Source organism: Cryptotermes secundus, unplaced genomic scaffold, assembly GCF_002891405.2.
Source record: "Cryptotermes secundus unplaced genomic scaffold, Csec_1.0 scaffold137, whole genome shotgun sequence".
Taxonomy (NCBI): Eukaryota; Metazoa; Arthropoda; class Insecta; order Blattodea; family Kalotermitidae; genus Cryptotermes; species Cryptotermes secundus.
The window spans coordinates 407,789-426,597 of NW_019739595.1; the positions used below are offsets into that span (position 1 = coordinate 407,789).

An 18,809-nucleotide genomic window follows, 5' to 3' on the forward strand; every position below is an offset into this window, starting at 1 on the left:
AAATAATTTACATATAATAGAAATTGTGGATGTTCTCATCCTGTTATTCACTGTATTGCTCCTGATATGTGGCAGTCTCTGATATGGAAAGATATCTCACAAACAGCTACATAGATCACTGATATATTGGGTTTTTGGACTTTATCCATCGTCCTGGTTTTTAAGATAACTAATAAAAACTATCTTAAAAACCAGGACGATGGATAAAGTCCAAAAACCCAATATATCAGTGTGTTATAAGTGACCATTTCATACATATTTTACAGATATAAAATATTGACTTGTGGGGCAGACATATTAGTATGAATAACAAATAACCATAATTTGTGCCACTAGGTGAAAACAGAGTTAAGTTGCATGTAGGATTTAAGGGAAAGCATTTGCAAAATTGAATAGCACCTATATAACAAGAAGCCACATTTTAGTGCTCCTTCTGTGTTAGTGTTTTCAGGCTTTCTGACTTGTAAGAACCTTCTCCTTTTTCAGCAATCCAATTAACATATAACTTTGTGGTTTCACAATGGTGACTACCATGAAAACTGCAATTTTCTGGGATGTGAAGCTGTGTAGTCCAGTAGAAGTTCACCAGTATTTTGGTGGAAAAAGCTGCCTTCACCAAGAGAGTCAAAAATATGAAGAAAAACAACAATCTCACCTAAGTTTCCTGCTTGTTTCTTATACATTGCCTACTTAGCATATTGCTTACCCTACGATAAAGGAGTACTTTCCTCTGAGATGTAAGTGAACTTCCACTTTTATATTACTAGGTTTTTTCAATGACAGAAGCGCATTCAATGATGCTGATGATGATTAAATGCTCTGAGCAGCCACTTTATTTCGGATGATAGTTCTGGGGCTAAGCCTGTCCTAAAATAATGTATCTTTCAATGCATACAATTTCTCAATAACTATTACATTATCACATTGCTTCAGAGAACTTAACTGTAATAATCATCATCATTTATGGAAGCATAGCTCAGGGACATCATGGAACTGAAGGTTAACGTGCAATCTATAGAATTAAGACCAAATATAGTTTTCAAATGTTTCCACTTGAGTACTATTTGACAATTTGCCATAAAGATACTTACATCACATATCTCAAAATTATGAGATCTTGAATTATTATTCAAATTGTGTCAAAATTAACACTTCTGCAATATATATATATTTTTTTTTTAATTTGGGTATGTGTACAAGAGGTTCAATAGAGAATATTCCTGTTTTAATGATTTTCGAGGCAACATGACAAATTGTTAAAGTGAAGGTCAAATGATCACTCTAGTGAAAAAGACTCATGTAAGTGCTTTATATTTTCAAGCATGCCTTCCTTTCCTCATTGCATTCAGGTCTACCTCTATGTAGCAGAAAGCCAACCTCAATTTTCTTTAAAAATAAACTATTCCATCTGTGTATATACATGTAAAATACATTCCATAACAGACATAAGCGTGTTTCTCTTGGTTCGCAGATACATTACATAAGTACAGGGTTCACTGTGCAAATACTCGTATATAGCAACAAGATTAGTTGCAAGATAATAATGCAAATTTACAACAGTACCACTCAAGATAGCATCTTATTATTACTAGACATGTAATGTACAAAAGAAAAATATGCAATGCAGTACACATATGCAAATTGAGTATTATCTTTACATGAGAAGATTCCCAATGATCTCACTTATATTTAGTTACGTAAGTCAGAGCAAAATGTATACGTATGTGTACACAGCACTGGGTGCACGCCTGCACATTACTTCCAGTAATATGAGTACAGGCTACACTGCCTGCTACCAGTAGCTTCATTCTCGGGGCTATGACAGCTTTTCCCACTCGAAACTTTAAAACCCCATGGTGAATGATAACTTACAAATAATCAAATGATTTGTGAAATATAAGTACTATGATTAAAGGAGTACATATAAAACACAGTTTCTGAATTATATTAATTGAGAAATAGTACTAGAGTACAGAACTGTAAGGTTTCTTATTTTGGATTCTATCCATCGTCTGGTATATATAACAGTGATTGAGACTAGCTCTTTCTAACAGGCCCAACTGAGTAGGTCTATCTTGCCCCATCCACCTGAGGATGGAGACAGATCCAGTCTCCAAAACGTTGTGGTCTTTTGTCACATATACCAGACGATGGATAGAGTCCAAAATAAGAAACCTTACAGTTCTGTTCAGCATATACCATCGTCAGAATCCTTTCAAGTCTAGTACTAGGGTGTTTGTAGGAACTTCTGAGTTTCCATTTTCAGAGCACTAAAGTTAAAATACAAAACTTACTACATAATTTGCAATTATTTGGAACATACAAAAATGAGCAAAAGTACATAAAAATATGCACTGGAAATTTCTGTTACTAATACATTTAAAACACCACTTAAAAGTTATCAATGCATGCATCACTTATATCACACAATTTTGCTGGAAGATTTTTATGTTGGAATAAGTTGGATATGATGTTCTCACAGTTGTGACTATTTAGAGTATTATTCTCCGCAATGTGACAATGTGTGGTCCAGCAGAAGTCCACCAGAACATCTTTTCATATTATCAATAACTGAAAAGGCAATCAACTTCTTGGGAGACATGTAGAAAATCAAAATTCATTATTCTTTCCCTTTTAATGCTGTCATGTTGTGGTGTTCATTACTGATACTGTACACTGTAATGCAGGAAAGAGAGCACTAAGATAATATACATATATACAGGTCATTCATTCTGAACTGAAAAATGCGCAGTCCTTTCAAATACAAAGAAAAAGAAAAAGAAACACAGAAATTTAATTTTGGAATATTTGTTGCTTGTTTTGTTGTTCACTGATGATATTCTATTGCCATCTGGATGCTGATGTTTCATTTACACTATATACCTTCTTATATGACTCATCAGAGTATTTACAATGCAGTTTTTAAAATTAAACCGTCAATACAGGCTGAAATTGCTCCATGGTTAATATGTTGCAAATTTCATTGACAAGCACTATGGTCCTGCTTAGCATACACTGAGATCATGACAGGACCCATATCCCATGACTGAAATGGCGTTTGTATGTAAGATTCTCCATGCAAGTCTGAGTTTTATTTTAATGTTAAATAATAATAATAATAATAACAATAATAAACAAAAATAATCTAAATTTGATGCAATGGACACTTCTGAACTGTGTAACTATCTCAACACTTCTATGGAACACAGTTGCAGAGCGTTCACATTAACTGTTTTAGCATGGTTAACGCTCTGTAAAGTTAAATAAGAATATTACTTTCATGGTTAAGAAGTACTATGCATTGTGGCAGGAGAAACAATCAGATAATACATCATCTGCAGTCTCCATACACCCAATCATAAGCCTGTTAGCTTGACAGTAGAAGGAAATGCATGAGAATCCAAGCAGTTGCAACTCCCTATGTTAGCCAAGTGGGAAATGTTAATATAACATGCAACCAATGGAAGCAAGATTGCAAGAATAGGATGGCAAAAACAATGTTTCTGCTTGAGAATATCAATACAGTCTTCAAGGTTTCACTTTCCTTTTTTTTTAAGGTATATTCAGGGGTACAACTGCAGGCCAAAGGTCTTTTCAAAATTACACAACCTAAAAGTATCAGCGTCAGTTACTCTTCCAGAAAAGTGGAAGAATTGAAGAACTATTTAAGAGACGTGCAAGAGCAAAAAGGTTTTTGGTCCGACAGAAAGAGCTACCCAATGGGAGATACAAACCATTCATAATACTGATTAAGAGACAAGTGTCAGTGATGAATAACGATCAAAAAGCTTCTTATCCCTGGCTGCACTGTGGCATTACCGATGCCATTAAAGCACCGTTGACCAATTAGTTCTCTGAAATTCCCAAACTAAAGTTTATTTCATATCTAGAATCTGGAAACTTTAAACACTGTGGTGAAAAGTTTCTTTCTAGCTGCTGCTCTTGTGTCATAATTGAAATATGTAATATGAATGATATTTTAATTCTCTTCTGAAAACTGTACTTTCTGTTATTCATTCATCAGAAGAATTTTTACTAAATAATATTTCTGACCTTAAATATTTTATTGCTTATAATCTTTAATATTTGTTTTACAACAGTGGAACAGCATGGTTCAGCATAAAAGTAAAAACTTTAAGAAATGGAACATAAGCAACAACAAAACTAGAATAGAAGCTTCAAAGAAAGGAACCATGCTTAGGTAAACTACATAAAAGATGGAGTTAATTTAAATTGCAGCAGTTCAATTTTATCAGGAAAGAGTAAATAAATGAAGAAAGACCTAGACTACAAAGAGTTTGAAATCAATATTTAGATATTAATGATATAATGCTCAATGTGAATATTATTTTATACTTTTAAAAGATACAAATGATTTTACATGCTATACATAAAGATGAAGGTTTATATAATTACATGTTGATGTGGAAAATATAGCTGCTTGAGGAATCACTCAAGGGCTGAACTAGGGAATAAAGCAATCATTAAGTGATGATGTTCTTTCATAATAGATTACAATTTAAGTACTAATGACATTGCAATTTAAATGATCATCTAACAAAGATTATAGTGAACAACACCACAGAAATATAGCCAACTGAAATTCAATGATGTGATTCAGTTAACATAATTTGTTTTCTTTGTGTGGTCTATTGCACCTTTTGTATTTTGATTTGATTCAGTTTATGTTTCCAATGTGTTGGAAGTATGATCATGTTCCTTGCATGCCTATATAACACATCCCTTAGACAGTATATCAGCTATATGACAATGGTAAACTGACAATATAATATTTAACAACTTTTATATGCACAGACAGCATCCCTGATTTATGCAGTTTTGGTGTGCCATTGATGTACTGCATCCTCACATATGCAGTTCAGCGTCCTGCAACACAAACAGTCTGGCATGCAGAGTTTTAAACACTGATTCACTTTCCGTGTAATGGCTGCATGGATGTGCACAACAGAAATAGTGCTTTATAAATTACGGTAAATAAATAATATGATCAGACATTTTCTGCATGCTTTCAACATTATTCAAGTCTCAAGGAAGATTGCTTTCACTGAATTTGCCACTGAAAAACATCTGCTCAGTAACCAGTGACATAAAGACCACTATTTTCATGAGACTACAGAAAAAAAAATGTTAAACTAAAAATATTAAATTTCTAATACATATTCTACCATATATGAACTAGATAATCTAATAAAAGGAAGGAACATAGTTAACTTCATCAAAGCTCAAAGAATAAGTTGGCTTGGACACATGTCAAGGATGGAGGCTGATCAAACAGTTAAAAGAATATACGACTGGCAGCAACACGCTATAAGAGAGGCCGACCTAAGATCAGATGGAAAGATGGCATAAGGGAAGATCTAAAGGATTTAGGAATTCATAACTGGACAACTCACACACAGGACAGAAGTAGCTGGAAGGAAATTGTTGAGCAGGTCAAAGCGTTCAAGAAATGAAGCTGTTGAGCCTTATGAAGAAGATGTGGAAGATGCTCTACCATATACACTACGAGATGCTTGTGAATAAGTGCACACACACACACACACACACACACACACATATATGAAAGACAAATTTTATGAGCCTTCAATGAACAGTAAGAACAAGAACATTATAGAGACCTGTATAGAGGAATAAATGACTTTAAGAAGGGTTACCAACCTAGAAGTAATTTAGTGAAGGAATGTTTGCACTAACTTCGCTGACAAGTGGAGGTCGCTCAGTTGGTATAGTTCACTTGTGGACTAAAGCTACAGGGCTTTTTAGAATGATCTAAAACAACTACTGATTTTCAACTTTGCTTTAGATTATGCCGTTAGGAAGGTCCAAGAAAACCAGGTGGGACTGAAATTAAATGGGAACACATCAGCTGTTGAGCTATGCTGATGATGTGAATCTACTGGGTGATAATATAGATACCATAAAGAGGAGCACACAAACTTTAATCAACAGTAGCAAGGAAGTTGGTCTAGAAGTAAACTCAAAGAAAACTAAGTATATGTTGCTATCTCATCACCAGAATGCAGGGCAAAATCATGACATAATGATAGGTAACAGATGTTTTGAAAATTTGGCACAGTTCAGATATTTTGGAACGACTATAACAAATCAAAACCTGATTGAGGAGGAAATTAAGAGGAGGTTGAACTTGTGTAATGCTTGCTACCATTCAGTCCAGAACCTTTTGCCATATCGTCTGCTGTCTAAAAACATAAAAATTAGAATATACAAAACTATATGGGTGTGAAACCTGGTCTCTGACATTAAGGGAGGAAAATAGTTTGAGGGTGTTTGAGAACAGGGTGCTGAGAATATTTGGACAGAGGCTAAGTGTGTTTCAGAACAGGGTGCTGAAGAGAATATTTAGATCGAAAAGAGATGAAGTGACAGGAGGTTGGAGAGGGCTGCATAATGAGAAGCTTCATAACTTGTACTCTTGTCCAAGTATGATTAGAATGATCAAGTCAAGGAGGATGAGGTGGGCTAGGCATGTAGCACGAATGGGGGTGAAAAGGAACGCATATAGTACAAGGTGAATTGTATAGAACCGGCCCGATGAATTTGCTAATAATTCTGCAGGTGATGCATATAATCGCTCACAATTATGACATAATAATCCGTGGGCCATGCTGAGTCGAATGGTGTGCTCATGATCTGGCAAGTAGCAGCCCTTATGCTGCAACGTCAAGGACAATCCCGAAACGTGTCTGCAGTGTGCAGGCGACAGTCATGGAGTTCACTGTTGAACAGTGAGTGTTTCTAGTGCCTACTTGAAAACGGCGGACACTTTAAACACCTGCTCTGATCACGGCACAGAATCCAAGATAAGATGTGTGTAAATTACTTTAATATCTGTATGGTATATTTTATATTACAGATCATTTCGTTGGGCCGGTTCTATATGAATCACTCTGTATATTGGTGTGAAAGCCAGAAGGAAGGAGACCACTAGGAAGACCAGGACATAGGTGGGTGGACAATATTAAGATGGATCTTAGAGAGATGGATTAGATTGATCTGGCTCAAGAAAGGGACCAGTGGACAGCTCTTGTGAATATGGTAATGAACCTTCGGGTTCTCAAAAATGCAGGGAAGTTCTCGAGTGGCTGCACATTTGGCAGTTTCTCAAGAAGGGCTCAGCTCCATGAATGAGTATACATGTATGAATGTAGAGTGTGGGAATGCCGATAGCTGAATGAAAAATTAAGTAATTAGAAATCATTTCAAGCCCCATTTAAACATGAAACAGTAAGTCTGTAATGTAACTTATCAATAAAGGAAGTGATGAAAATGTCTATTCTCATTAAACTCCAATTCAAATAAGTAAAATTTATTCTGGCAGTTTAAGAGATGTCATTATTACTGACGTACTCTTTACAGCGAACTGATAGGTACCACATAGTGCAACTTCATTGAGTCAACAAATGATCATAATGCCCCATGTGTTTCCTTGCCATTTATGGCCATTCTCAGGGGTATCCTCGTAATTATAAATTGTACACTATTTTTGACATAGCACTTACCTTTATAAATAAAACTCCTTCTGATGACCTACATGCCTGAGAGCACCACAGAGTCATATACAAATTTAGAAAACAATGACAGTCAGTCAGCTTAACAACATAGAACACACAGACCCCTACAAAAGCAAATGCTGCAAAGTACTCCAGTAGCACTTGTTATCAAATGATACGCTGAGGCAGAAATTTAATGCCATCTCCCACTAATAATTCAGAGAAATAATTAACTGTAAACTTTCTCATTTATATTGTATATGACACTTCACATTAAATACTGTATTATCAATACTTATATAATAGACACGAGACGCTCCAGTGAAAGACTGTTCACCTGTTGTTGAACTTCTACATAACTTATGTTCGCGCAAGGTGTTTGTGGTCGACAATTCACTGCTATGGCACCCCAAAGTTGCATAATGAAAATGATAATCTGTTGCTGAGACAACTTTTTATATACAGAGGTTGATATATTTATATACAAAGAATGTGATGTCTACCGTATGTCCAAAAAGTATCCGACTTTATTTTTTGCCACTGTAAGTAATGGCCAAAGGGGTGGGGAAACTGAGCGTAATGGTAGAAGGGACTTTCTGTGGCTGCCAGAGAGCGAAGTGGTGTAACACGTGTTTGTCGCATTCTCGTTTTGCTCAAGATGACAGAACGCTTGGAGCAGCGACACTGCATTAAATTTTGTCAGCAACTTGGGGATACCAAAGTGGAAACAATTCGCAAAATTCTGCAGGCTTTTGGCGATGATGCAGTGGGGGTCACTCAAATTAAACAGTGGTTCAACCGCTTTAAACATGGCCGTATCTCGGCGGACAGCGAGAAGCGTTCTGGGAGACCATCAACGAGCCGAAATGCGGATGTCATTGAAGAAGTGCAGACACTGATCATGGAGGACCGTCAATTGATCATCCGTGAAGTTGCTGATGAGGTTGGAATCAGCAGAGATTCCGCAAACACAATTTTAACTGAGGATTTGGGCTTGCAAAGAGTGGCAGAGAAATTTGTGCCCAAGCTGCTCTCGCCGGAGCAGCAACAACTCCACCTTGAGGTCGCGCAGGACATACTGGAGTGCGCCAACAGGGATCCTGAGTTCCTGAAGACTGTGATCACTGGTGACGAGTTGTGGGTGTACGGATATGACCTGGAAACCAAGGTCCAGGCGTCACAATGGAAGCACCCAACATCCCCAAGGCCCCAAAGAGCACGACAGGTTCGGAGCAATGTGAAGGTGATACTGACTGTTTTTTTTTTTATTACCGAAGTGTTGTGCATCATGAGTATGCACCACTAGGCCAGAATGTCAATAAGGAGTACTACCAAGAAGTCCTCCGCCATCTTCATGATGCAGTTCGGCGCAAGAGACCGGAGCTGTGGGATGCACGCAACTGGCAGCTGCATCATGACAACACCCCAGCTCATTCATCACACCTGATCCAGGGTTTCCTGGCCAAGCACGGCATTCTGCAGGTCCGCCAGGCTCCCTACTCTCCCGACATAGCTCCTTGTGATTTCTGGCTGTTCCCGAGATTGATGACACTGCTAAAAGGCTGCCGTTTTGACAGCCATGAGGATATCATACAGAATGCGACAGTGCCGCTGCACGCTATTCCAAAAGAAGCCTTCCAGAATTGCTTCCAGCAATGGTAGGACCATTGGGCTAAGTGTGTGGAGTCATAAGGGCCTACTTTGAAGGTGATTAGGTATTGTAACCACCCAGATACAGAACTTTTTTTTCCCGGCCCAATGTCGGATACTTTTTGGATAGAGTAGTATAAATTGACCTAGGTACATTGTCACAATGACACTGCTCCTGCTGAAAAATGACAACTTCATATTGCAATAAGGGTCTAGAACAGAGTATGTGGCCATCATTCAGGTTAGACACAGGACAATTTAATTGTACATAAAGTACTTTACAATATCAGACTAAAATATAGCTCACTCATGATATTGTTGATCCCTAAGTCTCCCTGCTAACCAATTAAATAATTCACATAAATTAAAATATCATTTATAAAGAGGAACTTGATGTATTTATTTAAGAGGCCATGTATTGAGTTTCATATAATAACAGTTGGAATCCAAGTAATAACAATTCATTTTCCCTTACAGCTACTCAATATTTCTATGTACATGAACAACATTGAATGAAGCAATATGTTTGTGATAACACCACACAAGATCTAAACATTATTTAACAAAAATTACAGACAAGGCATAGCGAGGTACATCTCACAAAAGAAAGAGATCTTTCAGGGTACTTGTCAGCAACTCTGTCAGTGTGATAAACAGGAACACCTTAGAAGAGGTCTCTGAACTTCAAACATGGCACCTGCATGTTGATATGTTAAAAATACACACCATACGCTGGACATATTTAACATGAGTTCACTTGAAAGAACAGAAACTGCAGTATGTAACAGCTTTTCTTCACATTCCATTTTATATGGATCTGAGTATTCAGCAACATTACTTTTCTTACTGTTTGTTGAGGTTGATTCTGCTCTCGGATCTTTGCACTGCGTGGATGAGGACAGCATTACAATATTACAGAGGTACATGCTGTTCCCATTTACACAGATGACAGATCCAACAGTAAAATCAGCAATTAACAAACACAAAATTAAGAAATCTGTAATTACATGCGAGGTCTGACAATAAAGTTCGCAAATTCGCCACGGTGTGTTTGCCATGGCAGCATTAGACAGAAACCTCAATATGTTTTGATGACGTTGGCACATCAGCATTTCAGAGCTGTTTTTCTTTTTTTTTCATCTATAGCAATCTCTTTCTGAATGGCACCTATTATTGTCTGAGGGTGTTTTTGTGTGCTGTCGCGAGAATGTTTGAGCTTGAATTGGAGCACTGTCTGTGAGGGAGTTTTTAGCTAGTAAACAAACAACTGCACTCAAATACCCTCCTTATTCATCGGATCTAGTTCCCATTGACTTGTTTCTGTACCCGAAGATATAGGAAATATTGAAAGGAAGGCATTTTGATATCAGTGACACCAGGAGTAATACAATGGCAGCTCTGAAGGCCATTCCACAAAACCAGTTCCAAAATTGTTTTGAGGGTGGACTAGGCGCTGGCATCGGTGCACAGAATTCCAAGGGGAGTACTCTGAAGGCGACCACAGTGATACTCAGCAGTGAGATATGGTGCACTTTTACTAAATGAGTTCGAGAACTTTATTGTCAGACCACGTAACTCCATGCACAGGACATACAAAATAGCACACCAAAATCTTACCCATCCTACTTTCTTCAACCCTGAGAATGGAAGCAGTTTGTATCTCAGAGACATCAGCAACACTGCCTACATACAAGTATATACAGTTCAAAGACCCAGAAACAGTATTATAAAAGATAAAACAACTCGGTCCAGTGTGACTGTTGAAGTTTTTACTACTTCAATTCTTAACACCCTTACATGTTTCGGTCCCTATAGACCATCATCAGAGGGACATTGATACCCTTTGGAAACCACTGAATGTTAAAATATGTACACATACAATGTTTGTAATGCACAATATATACAAAATCCAAAAAGTTTTTAAAAACTTTAATATACCAAGACTACCGCTGTAGTTGTGAAAACTTTGGATTTTGTATATATTGTGCATTACAAACATTGTATGTGTACATATTTTAACATTCAGTGGTTTCCAAAGGGTATCAATGTCCCTCTGATGATGGTCTATAGGGACCGAAACATGTAAGGGTGTTAAGAATTGAAGTAGTAAAATCTCCTACAGTCACACTGGATGGAGTTGTTTTATCTTTTATAATACTGTTAGTGTGAGAGACCAGAATGAAACAAATCGAACCCAGAAACAGAATTAACGTTAATTTTCTTACATGAATGTAAGACAGAAACAGCATTCACTCTTGCAGAAGGTTTGAGTGCATAAGTGTCACCCATGCTACGGACCATATGAGGTGTGGGTAATGTGTCATCCTCCACGCAATAACTTCAATATGTAGAGTCTTCAGTTCTGTGAACTACTCTCAGTATACATTGAAGCTACATTCACTATAGTGAATGAACTGTGCTCTCAGGCACTGTATACAGACTACTGTAATTTTAAGAGCAATACTGCAAAACATATGTAATGACACACAGCAAGAACCAAAAGACATTGCTTTTTGCAGTGCTGGTTTGCTAATCCTTCGTTCAGTTTGCAAATAGCTGTGATGGACAAGAGCATGGATATGCAGCAAATGCATTTCTTCTATGGCACTGTGCAGGCAGACTACAACACTGATATTCATGGTATAACCACTGACGGCCAAACATAATTTAATTTAAGCTTCCTTTCTTTCTATATGATTTGAAGCTTTGCAGTGAATAAAGGTGCAAAAACTTCCTAACACTATCAGTTGCAACGTAGTTGAGATAAAAGCTATCCCTGTAACAGGCCGTGGAGGCCCATATAGTTGTGAGATGTTGAGGCTCCCACATTTTCTAGACAATCGGCTCACGGATGGCGGTAAGGCTGTCAGCCTTACATGTCAGCCAGCCTTTACTCCCAGAAAGATTCATGGTATTCATTTCTGTTAGAGACTGAGTTGACCCCAGGACGATAGTGGAGCTGGAAGGATTAGGTCATTTGAAAATTCAAATAACCTAAATGGGAATTGAACCCACAACCTTCTGGCTTGAAACAAAAATATAACAGAGGATTCCTTTGTCTCTATCATTTCACTCGCTAAAGATGGAGAAAGAGCAAGTCTCCAAAACCTTGGCTTTTAGTACAATATTTTAGTGAATTCATTTCTTTTTCTGTCATCCATTGTTGCCCAGAGATAAGGCTTTACTAAGCCCATATAAAAATTATTTCTTGAATAATTTAACTTTCAATTAGGATACAACACTTCAAATGCTGCTCAACTTAAACTACATAGCACTGAATGCCTGGATGAGTGAACAGCGAACTGAAAAGAAAGCTAACATGGCCTAATTTAAGGTCCTGTCCCAGAATTTCCTTCGAGGGACTTTGGAAAACAAAGAAAAAACAGTCAGTACAGTTGGTGTCCTGGTCAAGATTCAAACTAGACACTTCCTGAATATGAATTAAAAGCATTGCCAACTGAGCCAAAGTAGTCAGTAGAAACTGAAGGTGAGAGAGGATTAGACATGAAGCATATGATGGCGACACTGTCAGGACACATGTCAGTTATAACATATTTAAGCAACCGCAGCATTCTTTAAATGAGACTATGAACAAGAACAGGCACAGGCATGTTAGTTGTTACTACACATGGATGCAGAATGTGCTCAAAAATTACTGATAGACACATAGAAGTAGCATTGTCTCTACAAAGATTATAGACTGAACAAATTTAATATTTACAAACCTATGATTCATGAAACTCAGCAGTTTTACAAAAATTTTGATACACACTTTTACACAAAGTCTGCAAACTAAGCATTTACTCAGGTCAGCTGTACACTACTGCATTTAGTCTGTACTTTTACAACATTAGTATACTGTTCAAATTTCCAGCCATACATGCAATTGTCTCTTTGAACATTCAGACTACACTTACTCACATTAAGTTCATGTGTACTTAAATACGAGGGGGTACCCAAAAGAAACCAAACTTATTTTTTTTTTAACTTATTTATTCAAATTTTAAGCACAAACCTTCAATCCCCTTCCAAGTACTCTCCACTTACACTAACACACTTATCTAGTCTTTTGTTCCATTTTTCAAAACATTGTCTAAATTCATCTTTTGAGATGCTTGACAGCGCCTCCATCCTTTTTGCCTTTCATGTCTCGTTTCATTCGAGGAAACAAAAAAAAAAGTCGCATGGGGCAAGGTCGGGTGAGTATGTAGGGTGAGGAGCAGGGGTCATACCATTTTTGGTCAAGAATTGTCATACAGACAGGGCTGTGTGAGCAGGGGCATTGTCATGATGGAAAAACCAGTCACCCGACTGCCACAAATCTGGCTGCTGAGCTCCAAGTCACTCCCGACAAGTCCACAATTTCTTCAATGGTCCGTCGTTGATCTTCCTTGATGATTTCACAAATTTTGTCAACATTTTCATGTGTTCGGGCTGTAGACGGACGACTAGAACGACGTTTGTCATCAATTGACATTTCACCATTTTTGAAACGGGAAAAACACTCAAACACTTGAGTTTCCCCCACAGCATCGTCCTTGTACGCCGTTTTTAACATTTCAAGAGTTTCTGTTCCACTTTTCCCAAGCAAAAAGCAGAATTTCACCGCCACACGCTGTTCACGAAAATCAGCCATTGCAAAAACGACGATCACACAAAACAGTTGTCACTATAAACTCTGCCGAAACTAGTCCTTACCTTCTGAAGCAACGGTAGTCGGCTTATCGACTCAGGAATGTTAGCTCTATGCGCTCATAGCGGCAAAACGCGGTACTACAAAAGCTCTGCCCAGAAAAAAATTAGTTCGGTTTCTTTTGGGTACCCCATCGTATAATTGTGAATATCCTTAGAATATTTTCAGGCAGATTCTTTAAGACTTATTAAATTTCATATCATTTTTTCTGCTACTAACAAAACTAACTTCATGGAGCTGAGCCTTTCTTGAGAAGCCATCAGTTGTGCAGCTACTCAAGAACTTGTAACTTGTTTCATAATGCTGAACCTTTATGTTGTCGATAAAATGAAGAAATTTGAGAAGTTGAAACCTCTCACTGAACAAGTCCAAAAATATAGGTGTTTCCAGAATTTTTCCTCCAGGAAAAATATCTCTTCTTTTCTGGTTTCTGGTGAAGTCCTTGTAACAGAGAAATGCCAGCAACTTCATTATTTCATTTCTGTCTGTCTCCTACCAGCGGTGAACCGTAGATCTTAGTTTTAGATTAAGCGTGTTTCCTAAACATTTTTGGCATACTGATTTATTTCTCTGACTATTAATTCCGCAGTTCCTGGTGTGCAAAATTACTCAAAATACTGGGGTTTTCTAAATCAACATTTATGCCAGGATTTCAGTAAATGGAAAATGTGGTAACTCAGCACCTGACTTTGCCCATACATCATGCTGCATGCTACTGCTGTCACTGATATTTTCTTCTTCATCAGAGCTGACACTTTGTTCAATGCATGACAAAATGTTCACATTTATTTCACTGTCACTTCTATATTCTATTCTCTCAGAAATTTCACTATATTGATTCTCTTGCAACAGGTCACATAACACCTCCTCGTCACTCATACGCATCTTCTTGCTATCACCTGCCATAATATTTACTCACAAATTTCTAACCATGGACAGCTACCAAACAATCAGCACCTTCCTCTCACACTGTGAAGTAACTTGAAGATCTAGCAAGTACAACATACAAATCTGCATTTCCAACTTTCACTATATGTACAGTAGTGTAGTTGGAAACATTCATTATGTGTAGAGGCGTCATACCCACTTAATTGCTTAAATACAACCTTAAACATTTCAATCATAAGCATTATCATCATCAGTTGAAGTTCACTGTTATCTCGAATGAACATAATGTTTCCAATTTCAGGGTTGAAGACTAAGCAAAGTAAGCTACCACCATGATGCAATAGGAGCAACTTTATGCTTGCTTCTTGCTTAGTTTACTCTTCAACCCTGAAGAAGAAGAAGAAGAAGGCAGTATGTTCCTCTGAAACAGCTGTGAACTTCCATTAGATTACCCTTTAAACGCCGAACTTCTGAAATGGTGATACGCTTGAGCTGGCCGGAGTTTATTTAAATGCCCGCTGCTACTCTGTGTTTAAATGTCCGTTCCTGTTAGGGCGCTTGAACAATTTTAAGCACTGTAAAAATGCTGTATCTAACGTAATTTTTATGATAACTGAATGGAATTAACTTTATTTGTATCAGCAAAGAACATAGTGTCACATATTATAACGAGAGATTTGAAAATTTTTATACAAAGAATTATACTCTATGTTCTTTTTTTTTCTTTTAATTTTGATGCATACTGCAAAAATGGTTTCCCAGTTCTTCACAGAGTTGTTCTGCATTATAAATTCATTTCTGTTTGTAACACTTCACAAATTTTAGCAAACCCTGGTGTCATAAAACAGATGGAAGCAATAAAATCATTTGGTTCTCTGCTGGAAAACCTTACATTTTGTTATACTCTTCAGATTTTCGAATCCTTTGACTAAAGGACAGAAGAATGAAAGAATGGCTATTCAAGAAAAAGAGCTAGAGGGGTCCTTTCTTCAGTGCTAAGACCTTCCGTTATAGCCACAAGAGATTATTGCCCTTTCTATGGTCATGAACAGAGAGCTGCATCGTGGCTGAGATACAGAGTGTGATCTGTTTTCTGTGTGTTCATAGTGAAATTGAATACTGTAATTTCATTTCAGCCTATACATACATCAAGCAGATAACAGAAAAGGTATGTACATCGAATTTTACTATAGATTTTTAACACATTTATCTGCAGAATCTGCAATAAAATTACTGGCTTGTGATGATTTTGGGCATAACTCATATGTATATTCTTTTTTGCTGTTGTTCACTTAGGTATTATTTTAATTCCTCTATTATGGTTTTACTCAAGTCCGTCTTGTAATTACTACATTTAAAAATAAATATTCAGGACCATGCATGTGCTTGTACTAGTGGCGTGTGCGCGCGCTTCCACTAGCGGAGTTTAAATGCCCGACCGGCCAAAACGGGGTACTTTGACCATGACGGCCATACTCATCACTGGTCCAAACAGGACACTTCAGCACTTAAAGGTTAAATGATGTCACACCTCAGAAGATAATACTCAACACATTCACAGCTGAGACAATCTCAGATTCATGATTATTATACTGACTGTTCAAATATGAAAAAAAAATACAAAAAAAAAAGGTGTTTAAAGATATAAATAAGACATTTAGCAGAGTGTACATTAATATTATTGCCTATTAACGATAATAATGACTCTTACCAAACATGTTTCTGATGACCTCTTAATCAGCTTATGTAAAATAGTTTGGAATTTCAAGCAGGCTAAGAGAAGGTAAAGGAGGACCATTATCACATTCCCCATTCATGGTCAAACCTGTAATTTTTACTTTTCTTCTTATAACTTAGAAGATTTATCATTTTCTCTGCACCTGTCTTCAAGAAACTAACCACAAACTTACATATAGACACATGGGAATATGGTGTATAAATACACAATGTACCTAAAAACAGAAACCATAAAACATTCAAAACAAAAACACGTAAATCTGGGTACACCGCAATTTAGTTCCAAGCAAAGAACGAAATAAAATGTGAGCTGCAGTGTGCAAAATGGCCTTGCATAATGCATAATACACAAGATAGGCAAACCAGGGCTTCTGCCTGCAAGTCTGCACCAGATGTTAGCCCAGTGACTAATTACTTTTCTATGCACCAGAAAAGAGTTATCTGTGACAAACACAAAAAAAAAAACAAGCAACAGATGATTACAGATGTCACCTACTACAGGTACTCCTCAATTTATGTGACAGTTGTGTCCCAGAATGAAGTCATAGAGGGTGAAATCACATCAACATAAGGATACACTGTACTGAAGGTTTCTTTATTCCTTCAAAGAGTGACAGCAGCAGATGTGCAGAATTGGTTGTGTGGCTAGGTCAAATTTTCCCTCTTCCCCTCAAATTCCTCCTCTGCCTTTGACACAATACTGTATTCACCAAAATACAGGGCTAGTATAAATGATTAATTCGTTTTTAAAACGCTATATTTTCCAAAGCATTATACGTACAAATATGATTGATATATAAAAAGAACCATAAACTCACCAAGTTTTCTTCATACTTTTCAAATGTTTTATGTGTGCCCCTTGGGTCACATGACACACGTCCAGGCGGTAGTCGAGCTCGTTCCACACATTTTGTAGCATCATCCTGTCAATGGTCATCACTGCAACATCGATGCGTTCCCCTCAGCTCTACTAGTGTTCTTGGAAGTGGGGGTATGTAAACACGATCTGTAATGTACCCCCAAATGAAGAAGTCACAAGGCGTTAATCAGGTGATCTGGGGGGCCAAGTGAACAGAGCTACGTCTTCCTCACAAACACGACCAATCCGGCGATGCCGAAGTTCATTGTTTAGGTAGCGACGAACATTGCCGATACCACCGCAAAATGCTTTGTTTACATGTCTGTTCTTTTCCGTACTCTTTTTTGAAGGCGCGTTGCATTGCTATAACAGACGAACATCTGGCATATTCCAACAAACAAAAGCTCTTTTCTTGCTTTGCCGCCATTTTGTAAAGCCAGTGAACACGTGCTGCCAACTGGGGCACAAAATACAAACTTGGTGAGTTTACAGTTCTTTTTATATACAGTCATATCCGTATGTGTAATACTTTGGAAAATATAGCGTTTTAAAAACGAATGAATGATTTATAGTAGCCCTGTATTATACTGCAGCATCCTGCTGCACTGTGTATCTAACTTAGTGTTCTTACTCCTTGCCATCTTTGTGCAACTTTGTCGATATATTAATGTTCACATTTCAATAGTTACACACAGCACAGAAGGATATAATCAACAAAACATACACCAGACAAGTTCATACAAACAAATGGCATGATAATCTAAAATAACCTAAAATAATATATTTTGGAAGCATATTACATCAAAATGAGAAGCAGAACAGACTGACAACAGAGCAGCAGGTTGTTCTAGTCCAACATCTTATACACCTGATGAGGGCCAGTTAGGACGAAGCATGTAGTGTAGTGTAATGAGAAGAGATGAAGACATTGAAAGTGAATATTAATATATGGTTGAAGTTGCGAATAGACAATAAGGAGTGAGATCACAAAGTTAGAGTACATTCCCCCTTCTCTCTGCCTCCCTTGATCAGCCAGCAAAAACTTCGGCATTAAAGAAACTGCCACTAACGGTGTAAAGTACTTGAGCACATTAAGATGGAATTCGTTTTTCAATCTCACACATAATGTAGAATATTTTTATAGTTTCTTTATGCTATGGCACATGGCACACTGTTGCTGAATGCTGAAGTTTGACTGGTGACTTGTGAAATGTGAAATATATGTAGGTATGTATGTATCCCAGCTATGCTAGTCATGGTTTTCTTCCCTTGGCACATAACCCACTGCTTTCAGGTAGACATACTCAATCAACTGAAGAAGGATATACATAACAGCCCACATCTGAGTGCAAGTAATTTACCAACTGAATACAACAATTCATCATCACAGAGAAAATATTGTTTTCTCTCTGTCCTACAATAGCAGAACATAGCAGGATTGAAAGGATTC

At 37.4% G+C, this 18,809-nt stretch overlaps 1 protein-coding gene across 3 annotated transcripts in view; it reads right to left on the reverse strand.

Annotated features, from left to right (window-relative positions):
* LOC111871965 (gamma-1-syntrophin) overlaps nt 1–18,809 on the reverse strand; it is an 89,162-nt gene that overhangs the window by 9,104 nt on the left and 61,249 nt on the right. The window contains exon 10 of one of the 3 annotated variants that reach the window (XR_004513843.1): nt 13,950–14,316. The exons of 1 other annotated variant lie outside the window; for it this stretch is intronic. The gene's annotated coding sequence lies outside the window, so the exon portion shown is untranslated. Of the gene's footprint in view, nt 1–13,949; nt 14,317–17,406; nt 17,507–18,809 lie in introns of those variants that run through there. One more of the 3 variants, XR_004513845.1, reaches the window with a different exon arrangement.